The sequence below is a fragment of the Opisthorchis viverrini genome (assembly GCF_000715545.1).
Source record: "Opisthorchis viverrini unplaced genomic scaffold opera_v5_207, whole genome shotgun sequence".
NCBI classification, from domain to species: Eukaryota; Metazoa; Platyhelminthes; class Trematoda; order Opisthorchiida; family Opisthorchiidae; genus Opisthorchis; species Opisthorchis viverrini.
In genome coordinates this window covers 928,434-941,381 of record NW_008751864.1, presented here as the reverse complement: position 1 = coordinate 941,381, position 12,948 = coordinate 928,434, and the positions used below count along the sequence as shown (strand labels likewise).

The window sequence follows — 12,948 nt, the reverse complement described above, 5'->3', positions numbered from 1 at the left end:
ATATATATATAAGTGTATATGTATATATGTACAAGTGTTCCTGACTTCGTTTTGAGCGTTAATATACCTTGTACATCCTTGGTCGTTGTTTTGACGTGAACGCTAGCTTGGGAGGCTCAGACCGAGAACTAAGCCCAGAAAAATACCGATGCTGAAGTTGGCAACATGGAAGAATGTACAGTTCTCAGCTTACGACCCATGAGTTCCTCTGCGGGTGACTGGTGGTTCGTCAAAACATCATTCGGGGTCGTTCTGTACAGAGTCAGGAATCTCTGAAGGGCTTCAGAAATCTTCCCCGTGTAGATTCTCCGTAAGGAGGCTAGAGGCGTCGAGTCAAAGATGCTCGATCCCGATTGGCTGGCATTCTGACAATCAGGGCTACCTTCGTTTGGTCCGCGTCCTGCACTTGACAAATGCGTCCAAATGATGTGATGTTCAGTGCTTAGGGACGGCTGGCCTCCGGGCACACCTGAAGGGTGAAAACGAGCCAAAGGGGGTCAAACAATGACTTGGCAGCGCAGTATGAAAGCCATTATCAGCAAACTCAGCTGCGCTAATCACTGCCGTCTTCCTAGATGGGGACCCCAGAGGGGTCACATCAATGGTTAGAGACTTCGTCAGACATGGTCCAATCACGCCCTCAGTTACGCTCGTGCATCCAAGTTATTGCCTTCAATGCGGGAGCCCCTCTCTTTGAACCGAAGATATACAGTAAGGGTTTATGATCGGTAAGTAGGGTGAAACGTCGACCGTATAACAACTTGTGAACACACTTCTTTCTATGCCTGTCCATATCGCTGTTCTGCTGGCGTTAGCGATTTCGACGCTTGCATAATGGCCTTCTCCGATCCATCTGGGAAGACTTGCAGATTGACGACACCGACTCCGAAGCTGGAGGCATCGGCTGCCACAACGATCTTTAGATTTTGGTCCTCGTGGGTCAGCAGCAGTCTGAACTGAGCATCGCCTTTAGCCTGCAGAATACTCCTTCGCATTCTTGTTACCAACGCCAGGGGACCTCCTTTTCAAGCGATTGATTTAGTGGAGATCGAATGTCGTGTAGCGAAGGCAAGAATGCCGAATAATAGCTGATTAATCCGAAAAGGGTATGTAGTGATGGTACATCCTTAGGAGGTGGCCTCTGTTGTATAGCTTGAACGTTTTCCGGGTCAGGATGACGACCAGAGACGCCACAGATGAAACCAAGATAATTCACTGTTGTCAAGAAGAATTGGGGGCGAGATGGCCTAAGTGGTTAGAGCGCCAATTTACCGACCGGAAGGTCCGTGGTTCGAATCCGACCTCCGCCTCTCGACTTCTCCTGTCTAGGCTTGGGCGACCTGGCAGTATCCCAGCCCTCGTGCTTCCTTCGGGTGGCATGGCAGCTAGGCACCGGAAGGGTGCTACAGTTGAACGCTTTCAAGAAGAATTGACACTTCTACTCAAAACGGCTTGTGTCTCACCTTCGTCTTCAAAAATGGAGACTATGTCGTCTGCGGTCTCCAGATCGACAAGGTTCTCGCCAGCAACAAAGTGAACACCGTGGTTGAAGACCAACTAGCGTTCGTCTCATTATTACATCAACGACGAAGGTGAACATGAATGGAGTGAGCGGTCATTTTTAAGACTCGTTGGCTCTACGAGAAAGTTCCATCCTTTCACAGTTTCAACGGGTAAGGTAGGCTGTTACTTCTGTTGTGTGCAAAATAGGTAAACCTGGATGTTGTTTCATGTACTACATCAGCCCACCTTCGCAAAATTCTGTTATCTTGACCTAATGTGTAGAAGTCGGCATTTTAGGCAAAAGCCACTGATTCTCTCCCCATAGAACTGAGAACCCAAGGGTCTAGCCATCTAACGTGGTTGACCTCTTCATTCCTGCCGTATCGGCAGATGTGTCTAAATATTTCTGCGCGCCACTTCAACGATACTGATGCAAATGTTCTTGTTGGGTTAGAGTTTTGTTTGGCGTGTGTCCCAAAGTATGTTGTGTAAAACCGTAACTTTATTACAATCGATTCCTCTCTACCTCCTCAGGTGATTTTGCCAAAGTAAAGCTGTTGTTGTCGGCAGACAGCACACTTGTGAATGAGGTCAATGAAGTAAGCAACCCTTTGACTGTTTGCAACCAATAACTTACTGCAGAGTGGAATGTCTCCCTTACACCAGGCATGTTTTCGAGGTCATATGGATGTCGCCGAATACCTACTGCAAAATGGTGCCGACGTGAATTCCAGAGATCAGAAGCAGGGCTACACTGCACTGATGTTCGCTGCAATCACAGGTTGGTTTTTTTCGTCTAACCGTTTCGGATAGGAAATCGTCCGCTGACCAAGTTGCTTCTCCAACGGGGTGCTCGTATCAACGATACTAATAAAATAGGACGGACAGCCGCCCAGATGGCTTCATTTGTCGGTAATGCCTAAATCTCACCAGCTTTTTTTATCGGTAACCAGGCAACCATAGTGTGTCAACTGTAATTAACAATTTCCTGGAGGAATATGAACTCGAGTTCTATACTCAGAGCACAGTCCCTACGAAACTCAGAATCCATACGAACACAGCCCGGGTTCTATACGACTTGTTGCTTGATATCAACTTCACCCCTGTTAAAGTGAGTTGTGGAGGCATTTTTGTATGGTGTAGGAAGGTGGTCGCAAGTCTTCTGATGTGTCCGGCTAGCCATTGTATGAACCCACTAACGAAATTTTGTCTTTTTGCACCATTATCAGGTGAACTGTTGCTACCAGTGCGTCATATTTGTAAGATTTGTTCCCGAATTGCTGTGATTATGAAGGCTAAAGATTCACTAAGACTAAAAAGAGCACAAGTATCCGGTTCATGAACTTCATGGCTACGTGTATACAGACTGCGTTAGGTCGGTTGCACTTGAGCAAGAATGGCCAACCAGTGGGAACGGTAGTCACAAGATGAATGGGACGTGTATCGATTATTCGTCGGAAACTGCTGCAGTGTCCAGTGATGAAGGTTGTACCTTCTGGATTATCGTCTCTTACAGAGGTTTTATGTGCCCCCTACCGTGGGCATGGCGTGTCTACGTCAAGTTCTCTCCAAAGTTTACTACATCCACTGATGTCAGTCAAGAGTGTTCTTTACCGCCTTTTCTCTTTAACATCGTAATCGATGTGCTCCTCGAATATTCTCTACCTGCCTCTAACACTTCGGATATCGAAATACTCCCGGAGCGTTTGCTCACGGACATTGAGTACGCCGGCAATATTGCTATCCTTTGACGAGACCCTTTAGAACTGCAAACTATGTTAAATAGCCTACAATTCTGCTGGGCAGTTCAGTATGCGATTCGCACCTGTTCAGTCTAGAGTGCTGCTGCAAGGTTGAGTGGGGCCAAATCCAAATCTCATGTTTGCAGGTGAACCGATCAATTTGGTAGATAATTTAGTCTATCTGAGCAGCTGTATATGTCAGCGAATTGGTGAAAGACGAGATCACTTCCCGACTTGGGAGGCCAGTGTACCTTTTACCAACTTTCGACATTTGTGACACCGATGTGACGTTAGGTTGATGTCAGGGTTAGAAAGTGCAACGCCGAATTCCGATTTGTCCTAGTTTATGGATTAGAGACGTGACTGTTCCATGCCTAAAATATTCAGAGAATGTGTAGCTACCTTCCCATCATCAGCTGCTGATGATGGCCATAATACAAATCAGAAGGTTTATGAACTGATAAAGGTTTTTAGTATAGTTGACGATGGTGAGATGCCGCACGTATAAAAATAAATACAATGCAAAATGGGAGCAAGTCAAAAGAGGAACTTATCGTCTGTGAAAGTTCCGTGGTGAAAGTCCGGACGGCGGAAACGTGTTTTCTCCGCAGTATGGCTGCTACACGTGTTTCATAGTTGTTCGTGGACTTGTGGAAAGTGGTTGATTTCATGCTTCCTGCGCGCGCGCGAGTCTGTGTGCTGACTGTGTTCGGTTTCCCTATATGTAGGTCCGTTTGCGTGTACGTAGGCGTGTCAACACATGAGTAGTTGCCTCGCTTACTAGACGGTACAGACAGTCGATATCCGATAGGTCACTTTAATGTGACGTGCTTTGTGAGTATGAAAAAAGACAAGTTTCTTGATCCAGTGAGCGACTGAGCTGAACAGTCGAGTATGTGGGTGACTGGATAGCTACAAATGTTTGTCCTTAGGTTCATCCAGCGCTCAAAACGTAAATAAGTAATAAGAATAATAAATGCTAATAAAAAATTAAACGTTGTACACATTGACTTTGGGAATACAACAGCTACAACCCGTTGTGAAGTAAGCAGATGTGATAAATAGGCAGTGATTATCAGCTCGTCTTAGGATATTTTAACAGACGTTGCGAAATAAACTGCACAAATGACAATTTTAGCGGACAACCACTCAAGTAGAGAGCCCTAAGCTCGGTGCTTTAGAGCAGTGGGATGACGACATATTTGGTTGCACAATTACGGTTGCGCTTGTTCTTATGAAATGCTCATACTACATCCATTGTCCAACTCCTAAGCAACATGCCTTACAGTTATTCCAACCTTCTGTTTGGAGTGGCTGCTGACTGTTTGACATGTCTATTTTATCTCTGCTATATTTCCATCGCTGGGCCCTATTAAGTTGCATTTTCATTTCCTTCAACAACGCAACATGTGCAGCGCAGTACATTTCGAAGTTATCAAGGTTAACACTGCGGCTTGACTAATGACTCTAGCACTAAAAGCGGTCGAGAAAACTGGGATTTCCTGTTATGTGACGGCTACATAACTGTCAAATAACCACCGAGCATCATTAGCTGGTGGTTATCCGCAACATCAGAAACACCAAGTAAACACTATTCTGCTTATCTTGAGGATTAAAATCCAACTGCAAACGGTGCCTGTATGTTAAGTGACAGACGGATATCATCATCATCAGGATAGCAAAGGTGTTCAACACTGATTTCTCGCTGCCCGTGCATAATTTTTTGGAAAGCCTTATTGTGAACAAAGGAATAATAGTGGACAAGGAAGGTAAGCATGTTCATCGCAGACCTATTCTTGCTACGCACCGCGCTAAATGGGAGCGACCGAGAGGTGAATAGCGTATGACCTGACAGTAGGGTATGAAAATGCTAACCAGTAAACTCATTCGGGTCATCGAATGCCGTCTCTCTAGATGACGACCGTTGGAATTAAATCATCAATGCTTAATGACTTTGGCAGACGTGGTTCAGTCACGCACTAGCGCTCTTGTATTAAAGCTACCTTTTTCATCGTTTAGCTGCCCAGTTCTCGAAATAACTGAACAAGTCGTTGTTTCCTGTAATTAGCTGTATCTTTCTATTCCCGTCATCGAAACTGTATCAGCTGGAACCAGCGTATCCTTGCTACATGGTTTATAGCTGATAAACGGAACCGAAATGGCCATGTGACACCATAGGTGTTTCAAATGGGCAAACGTGACCCAAGTCTCAGAGTTTCGTGCACCGACATCATCCGTCACATCACAGGTACGTAAAACGCCCCACAAATTCGAGTGTTCCTCGTTGGATCTCAGTTAGCATGTTTAGTGTGTGCATATCTAGAAGCATGGCCTTACATTTTTACGGGTACAAAGTGCATGCCAGTGGACGGGATGATTTTGAGGATCTTCCAGCGTTCGTCATACTATCAATTTCTGAGTGGGCACCCCCTGACGGACGCCACTTTGTGTATGAATCCTTCCGGAGAGCTCTGCATATACTCTCACATCCCCAAATTTGAGAATACAAAAACTTATTATGTTCGTGAACTCCCGGGTCGTTCCTTGCTGGGCAAGCGTGTTATGTAGAACATACCGGTAAAACGAACCGAATACACCTTGGAAATCCAGGAACTAAGGGTTGTGAGTCGTTTGTATGTATGGCGTTGTTCCAGTACCTAACAGTGTGAAGTTTTTTTAATCAACATAACCCTTACCAGACCGGAATCCCGCTTGATGCTTGCAGATTCCTGAAAATAATCCTGTAATTCCCAAAACTCATTGAGATCCTCAAATCCCAGAACCGCAGTAGGCATGCTGTCAAGCAGCTAATCAACAACTTTGCCAATTGGGGAACAAGCGCATTGGAATGACAGTTCAAGTTTTTAGCATTCCGTAGCTTTCAATGCTGTTTCATGTGTATTACTTTTCATGTGTATTGTTTTTCCTACACAGGGGCTTTAGCACATTTCACCTTAGTCCTTTAGCGTTATCTTCTCTAAATGCCTCTTCTCCTGTTTAAGTACCATCTGGATTCCATGCTCTTCAATGGGGACTCGAATGGAGTCAGCTGCTCCGCAAAAGTCAAATATTGTTGATTCCTGTAAATGCAAGCCTTCCCACATGGTCTCTCTAGAACGTTCTTCGATGGGTATTTATCACAGTTGAGCAGTTTATGGCACTTCATGGACTTCAGCCTTGTTTCGCATTGCGTCAGTAGCCCCTTCATTTATTACCGAAGTGTTGGTTTGTTGGTGTACCTGCTTGCTATCCAGTCACTTGTTTGAGTAAAACATCGCCAGTCGCCATCCGTAAACAAGCTTGACCCCAACTGAAGCCAAGACATACTCGGGTTGCTCACGTCGGTCGTAACCCGAGGGTTTTTATCATGTGATATTTAATCGTCGGCTGATCGCACTACCTTGCCTTAATCATGGTCTTCATTAGATGCACCAGGTTGTCTCAACTAAACTTAGTGTAGCGCTTCATTACTTTTCCTCTTCTTGATTCACATCGCTTCATTGTCTTATTGTTTTATTTCAGTGAGATGACCTCGATAGAATTTCGGACTTTCATGATTCCATTAGATGATCCACTAACACTGCCTGCCTCTGAAACCTCGGGAGTCGAAATGCTCCCGGGGCTTTCGCTCACAGACATTAAGTATGCAGGCGATATTACTCTCCTTGGTTCAGATCCTTCCCAAATCCAAACGATTTTAAATAACCTAAATAACTCCGCTGCACGGTTTGGCATGCGCTTCACACCTGCTAGCGTAAAGTGCTGCTACAAGACTGAGTGGAATCAAACTCACAACTCATGTTTGCACGTGAGCCAGTCGACTTGGTAGATAAATCTGTTTACCTGGGCAGTTGTATAAGTTCCGGTGGATTGGCTAGAGATGCGATCATTTCTCGAATCAGAAAGCCCAGGGTATTTTTGCCAAGCTACGTCACCTATGGCGCCGACGTGGCGTGAGCTTGTCTGTCAAGAGAAGAACTTACACTGCGGTGGCGGATAAAGCTTAACTTTGTTGGTTGGGGTAGAAGCATCAGTGGACGTTACCACGGTGTGGCGGTTCGTATGCCTCTGTGCTATACTGGATGGCGTCAGTGCGACACCCACAGAGTTTCCCAAACCCATTTGTTCAATGGTCAGTGGTCTGACCAACACAATCTCCTGATCTCCAGGTCGTGGGCTGAAATATATGTGGCGTCTTGTTCTATGAAAATGGTAATGCACTTGTATTCACCGCCAAACACCGCTCCCTTGCAGTCACGCATCTGAGCCAAAGGCTTTGGTCGAAGACCCTAACAGTCCTGGCTATATCTGAGCGACCTTGCAGTATCTCATCCCACATACAACCTTGACACTTACACTTCACAATACTGTCATGAAGCATCAGCCATTCTGTGATGTCACCGGCCAGGTCACCTTACATGCTACATACAGCGGGGCGGGTAAGCGAAAACATGCTACTGCTGACGCCTCCAGTCGTCCCAAGACTCAGACATCAGAAACCGACTGTTTCACATAATTGAACGGGACGTCGTTATAACGTTTCAGAACCTCACCACGGAATGTCGAAGCTTCATGAACTTGAATTGCAGTTGTGTCCATGTAATCATCTTCAACGTTCCAAAGTAGTTCAAGAACAAGCCCGGTTGAAAATGGAGTCAAATTCCCACAAGTTGGCGGTACTACGATGAGTAATATCTTGCTCGTTTTGCCTGTTCAGGCATCAATAATGCTCCAGATACTGGCGTCGTGGACAAAATATGAGACGGGAACTTCGTTTTCTCCAACCTGCCTGGTGAGCTCAGTTTTAGTGAATCGTTCAGAATACTGCCGGAGGTATTCGGTGATCACATCTCGCAGTTTAATATCCGTTACAGTGGTTCAAAGCTAGCCGAGAAAAGTGGTACTGTTTCAGATTCTAGCGTCGTGTGCAAAATAAATATCACTGTCGATCTCAGACGCTACAACCATGAACACACCACCGTGCAGTTCATAAACCGCGGTTCAATTCGGCGGACGCTGAGATCATCCAGTACCTTCAACTGCGGTGTCTCAGCCATGTGCTACTCGTACCGAAACACCGTCCACCGATACGAGTGATGTTATCTGCGGGAACTGCGAGGTGGACAACTTATGAATTGGCGGAAAGACGCGAGAGAGATTACGAAGAGCTCGGATGTTATTAGTGTTACACGCCTTCTAGGAATGAGTGTCCGTGACGCATCCTGCAGTTGGCTGGGGACATTGCAATAAATGGTGACTGACTAAGTGGCGTTCGGGCTATCAATTTCTTTCCAGATTGTCCGATCGAGCGGTTGGAGATGTAGGCCACACAGAATGCTTGATATAGGCCAACGGCGGGTCCCCTTTCCAACTCACTCTTTTCACCCTTAGGCTTCAACCAATTAGATACACTTTATGGTCGTACGGCAGTGAAACACCGGAGTTGGCACTAATATTACTGTCTCTGGTGATGATGCCAGGCCTCAACACCCAGTGCGTATGCAGCCTTGCCCACTGTGAACCAGAAACTAAACCGGCTACAGAAGGCCGGCGTTCTCCAACCAACTAACTACTCGACATTGGCTGCACCGATCGTAATGGCGAAGAAGACTAACGGGACCCTCTCCTTGTGTGCAGACCTCTCCATTAGTCCCAGCGATGCGCCGGATAGGCATCGGTACACTGTGTTTCGTTCAGGCGACCTGTATATCAAACTGAATTGGCGCAAATGTGTTGTGAAGGTTGATTCAGCCATATTTCAACAAACCATGGATTCGGTGTTGAAAGATGCCCCCGGTATTCCGACCAATTTTGAGGACCTCATCGACTCACCACCAACTCAGACGAATCGTGACAGCACCCTGGATACGTGTTCTGTTCAACAGTGCACCGACAAACAATCCTTCGCACGTTCGACGAAGAATATCGGTTTCATCATTGATAAACAACCGCTGACCATGCCTGCAGAAGTTTGGCGCTACAGTCTACAGGCATCCTTCATATCCTCCCTCCGTCTCGCGAGCCACTACAGCTCGTCCCCCCGGTCACGCGTTGCCTCTGAGGTTGAATGGTCCGCCAGCTGGTCACCAAGGGACAATGCCACCTTCGATTGTCAGGTCTGCTGAACTCCGACATGCCTCTCACCAGCCTCGATTCTTCGCTGGAAACCGTTGTGGTATCGGGTGCTTCGCATTGGCACGATAATTTCGCACGTGCCCACCGACATCTTGCATAGAGCCAATGCACGCGCGAACGGACCCCTGACGCCAGCCGAGCGCAATTTCCGTCAGATAATAAGCTTTGATGATCGTCGTTACCGTCAAAAATTTACATAAAACGCTCTACTGCAGTCAATTTACCTTACTGGCAGATGACAAGTCATTACTTACTGGGTTTCTTTCGAAAAAGGGAATTCCTGTGTATATCACCAGCCGTCTCCAGCAATGGCCGTCCCTGCTTCTGAGATGTGACTTGAAGTACCAGTCCACCATCAGTCTCGGACAGACTGACGCACTATCGCATCTCACTGATTCAAGCAGGTCAGAAACAGAAGCACCATAGTTGCAACAATTGCCTTGGAGCCGGAGGTAAACTGCTTAGTGTCGGACGGTGTTCGCACCTCCCAGTGACTGCTGACATGATTCACCGCCATACCGACCAAGACCCTCTTCTGCAACAGGTCACCACATATCGCCGCAGTCACAAGCTGCGTATCTGCCCACAAGATGAATTGAGAACTTACTTCAACCGGCGTGACGCGCTATCACTAACCGACGGATGCTTCTTGTTTTCAGGACGCGTTACCATTCCAAAGAGTCGCAACCGACCTTACTGAAGCGGTTTCTGGGAACAAAGAGAGTGGAGGCACTTGCTCGGAGTGACATCTACTAGCTTCTTATAGACTCTATAAGTCTTACTTACAGTGCGGCAAAGCAGTTAGGTTGCGACAGCAGCCGACTGAACTATAGTCTGGCCCTCATATCGATCCAGTTGGTGGTCAGCCCTTTTTGATCATCGTGGACGCTTATATCAAATGACCGGAACGCATACGACTGTTCATTGGCTTCCGAAATTCAAAGGCTATTGTATATGACAGCGGTGTTTGCAAGGCAGGACGTATGCTGTAATTCGTGTCCGGTCGCCACCCTTTCACTCACAGTCTGTTGACCGAGCGGAATGCTTCGATGGCACCCTACCGCATGCGCTTCAGAAGTCCGAATTCCCAGAATGTCCTTGCTGCATACTTTCTGATTATGATGCGCTATACGTGTCTTAGACCTGGTTTTGGGCTTATATACACTTGAACTCTTCGTGCTCCTTGTGCCTAAAACGCTAGTTTGAGGCTATGACCCGAAATTGAACTGAGATAGGTTATTAAACTAAATCATCATCATCATTGTCAGCTGTAATAACCGCGTACTCGTCGTATAGTGGTTGTAGCTACCGCAGTTTCGTTCACCGATGATTTGGGAGGGGGGGGGTAGTTAGCTGTGCATTGGGGGCGGGAGCTGATAAATTGGTGCATAGATCCAGCACTGTCAGTGGGCTGTCAACTGGGGGGGGAGTTGGAAAAGGAGCTATGCATTAAAGACAATAGCTTCGACGCACGAGTGCCATTGAGGGCGCGACTGGGCCATGTCTGACAATGTCTGTAGCCATTGATGTGGCCCGTCTCGGGGTCCCCATCCAGTGACCAGCGCAGCTGAGTTTGCTGATAATGGCTTTCATACTTCGCTGTCAAGTCATTGTTTGACCGCCTCTTCCACCCTTCACGTGTTTGTGCGAAAAGAGCCCTTCGAGGAAGTCGGTCGACTGGCATACGCAGCATGTGAGCAAGCCAGCGCAACCTGTGCAGTGTGATCAGTTCATCTATCGAGGGTGAGTTAATTCTCCCGAATACAGTTCGATGTACTTCAGAATTGCTGATCCGGTGTTCCCACCAGACTCGGGTAATGCTCTGGAGAAATCGATGGTCAAACACTGAAAGTCTTTTGACGTCCTCGGCGCGCAGCGGCCAGGTTTCTGATCCATATAGTAATATGGAGCACACCGCATCATTGTAAACTCGACCCTTGACAGAGAAGCTGATGTCACGCCTATGCCGCAGGTGAAGTAGGTTCTCAAAAGTTGCTCTGGCCTTCCCAATCCGGATGGAAATATCATCTTTCGCCAGACCACCGGGACCGATACAGCTGCCCAGGTAAACAAGTTTGTCTACTACCTCAATTGGTTCATCCGCAAGCATGAGGCTAGGTCTTGCAGTAGCACTGCAGGTGTGAAGCGCATGCCGAACTGCGAGGCAGGATTGTTTAGATGATCCAGTATTGTTTGCATTGCCACAGCGTCAGATCCACGAAGAGCTATGTCGTCTGCGTACTCGATGTCCGAGCGGAGGCCCAGGGAGCACTTCGACCCCACCGGCATTAGAGGCTGGTAGTGAGTCTTCCATGATCGTATCAATGACGAAGTTGAAGAGGAAAACTGAAGGAGGGCAGCCCTGTTGGACACCACTTGATGTGGTGAACTCAGGAGAAAGCTTCTCGTAGACCTTTACTCGGCCGCGGGAGTTGGCGTACAGCACCTTAATGAGGGTCAAGAATTTATGGGGGACACCTTTGCTCCACAGACACTGTCATAGTGCTTGGCGGTCCACAGAGTCAAAGGCAGCTTTCAGATCAAGAAACACAACCATTGTTGGTTGCTGGAAGCAGTGTCGCTGTTCCAGAATCTTGCAGAATTAAACCCAGTTTGGTTTTCATGGATTTGCCTCTCTCTGTGTTCAGTCAGCCATCGAGGGATAAGGCCAGAGAGCACCTTCGATGCCACAGCTAACAGGCTGATGCCACGGTGGTTTTCACATAGCGTCCGTGTACCTTTTTTGAAGATAGGGATAACTGTCGACATGCCCCATTCTGCAGGCACTTTCTCTTCGTCCCACATAGTGCCAATAAGCTTTGTCAGGTGGGTCACCAGGGAATTTCCGCCTTCTTTGAAGAGGGCTGGATACAGACCGTCCGATCAGTACGGCTATTTCGTATATTATTTCTTCCGAAGTGCGATCAAGGTTTACATTCCATTCGCCTGTATACATTATCTCCACCGGCTGTGTTGCATGAGGCCAGCTGAACTGCCTTTCGAAGTGTTCGGCCCATCTCTCCAGTTGACGTTTTTGCGAGTGAATTAATGAGCCATCTTTTCCACTTATCGTTTCGCTGACCGTTGCTTTCCTAAGACCAGTCGATCGTATCAGTTGATAAAGGGCACGGCTGTTTCCCGTAGCAAAAGCCTTCTCCAACTCCCGAGCTTTCGATATCCACCAGAGCTCTCGGTCTTTCCTCAGACTCTTTACTATTCGGCGTTTGAGGGATTTGCGTGCGCCGTCGTACTCGTTGCTGGCTGGTATGGCTTTCCTGGCATCAATCATGGATAACGACCTCGACGACATTCAGTGATCTTGTGGTTGAATTGGAGAAGTCGGGCGGGCTGGCTGAACGCCGCTAGCATAGCTCCTTTAACATTTTGCCTCGCGTCATCCACATGCTCGCTGCCACCACAGTATTGTTTTACTGTGGAAAGTTGTTGGGCTAGCTCAGATTGATAGTGTTGACCTATGGCAGTTCTTCGAAGATAGTGGATTGGCATGCTTCTTGCCGACTTGCGAGGGCCTGAAGGGAAACGAACTGTCAAGCGTGCGCGCACCACG

The 12,948-nt window shown here is 47.3% G+C and overlaps 1 protein-coding gene across 1 annotated transcript in view; it reads left to right on the top strand.

The window, feature by feature from the left end:
- Positions 1-12,948, top strand: part of T265_08232 (hypothetical protein) — a gene marked incomplete at both ends in the record, with an annotated part of 43,607 nt that overhangs the window by 25,076 nt on the left and 5,583 nt on the right. The window contains one exon of the mRNA XM_009173975.1: positions 2,038-2,614. The remainder of the gene's footprint in view (positions 1-2,037; positions 2,615-12,948) is intronic.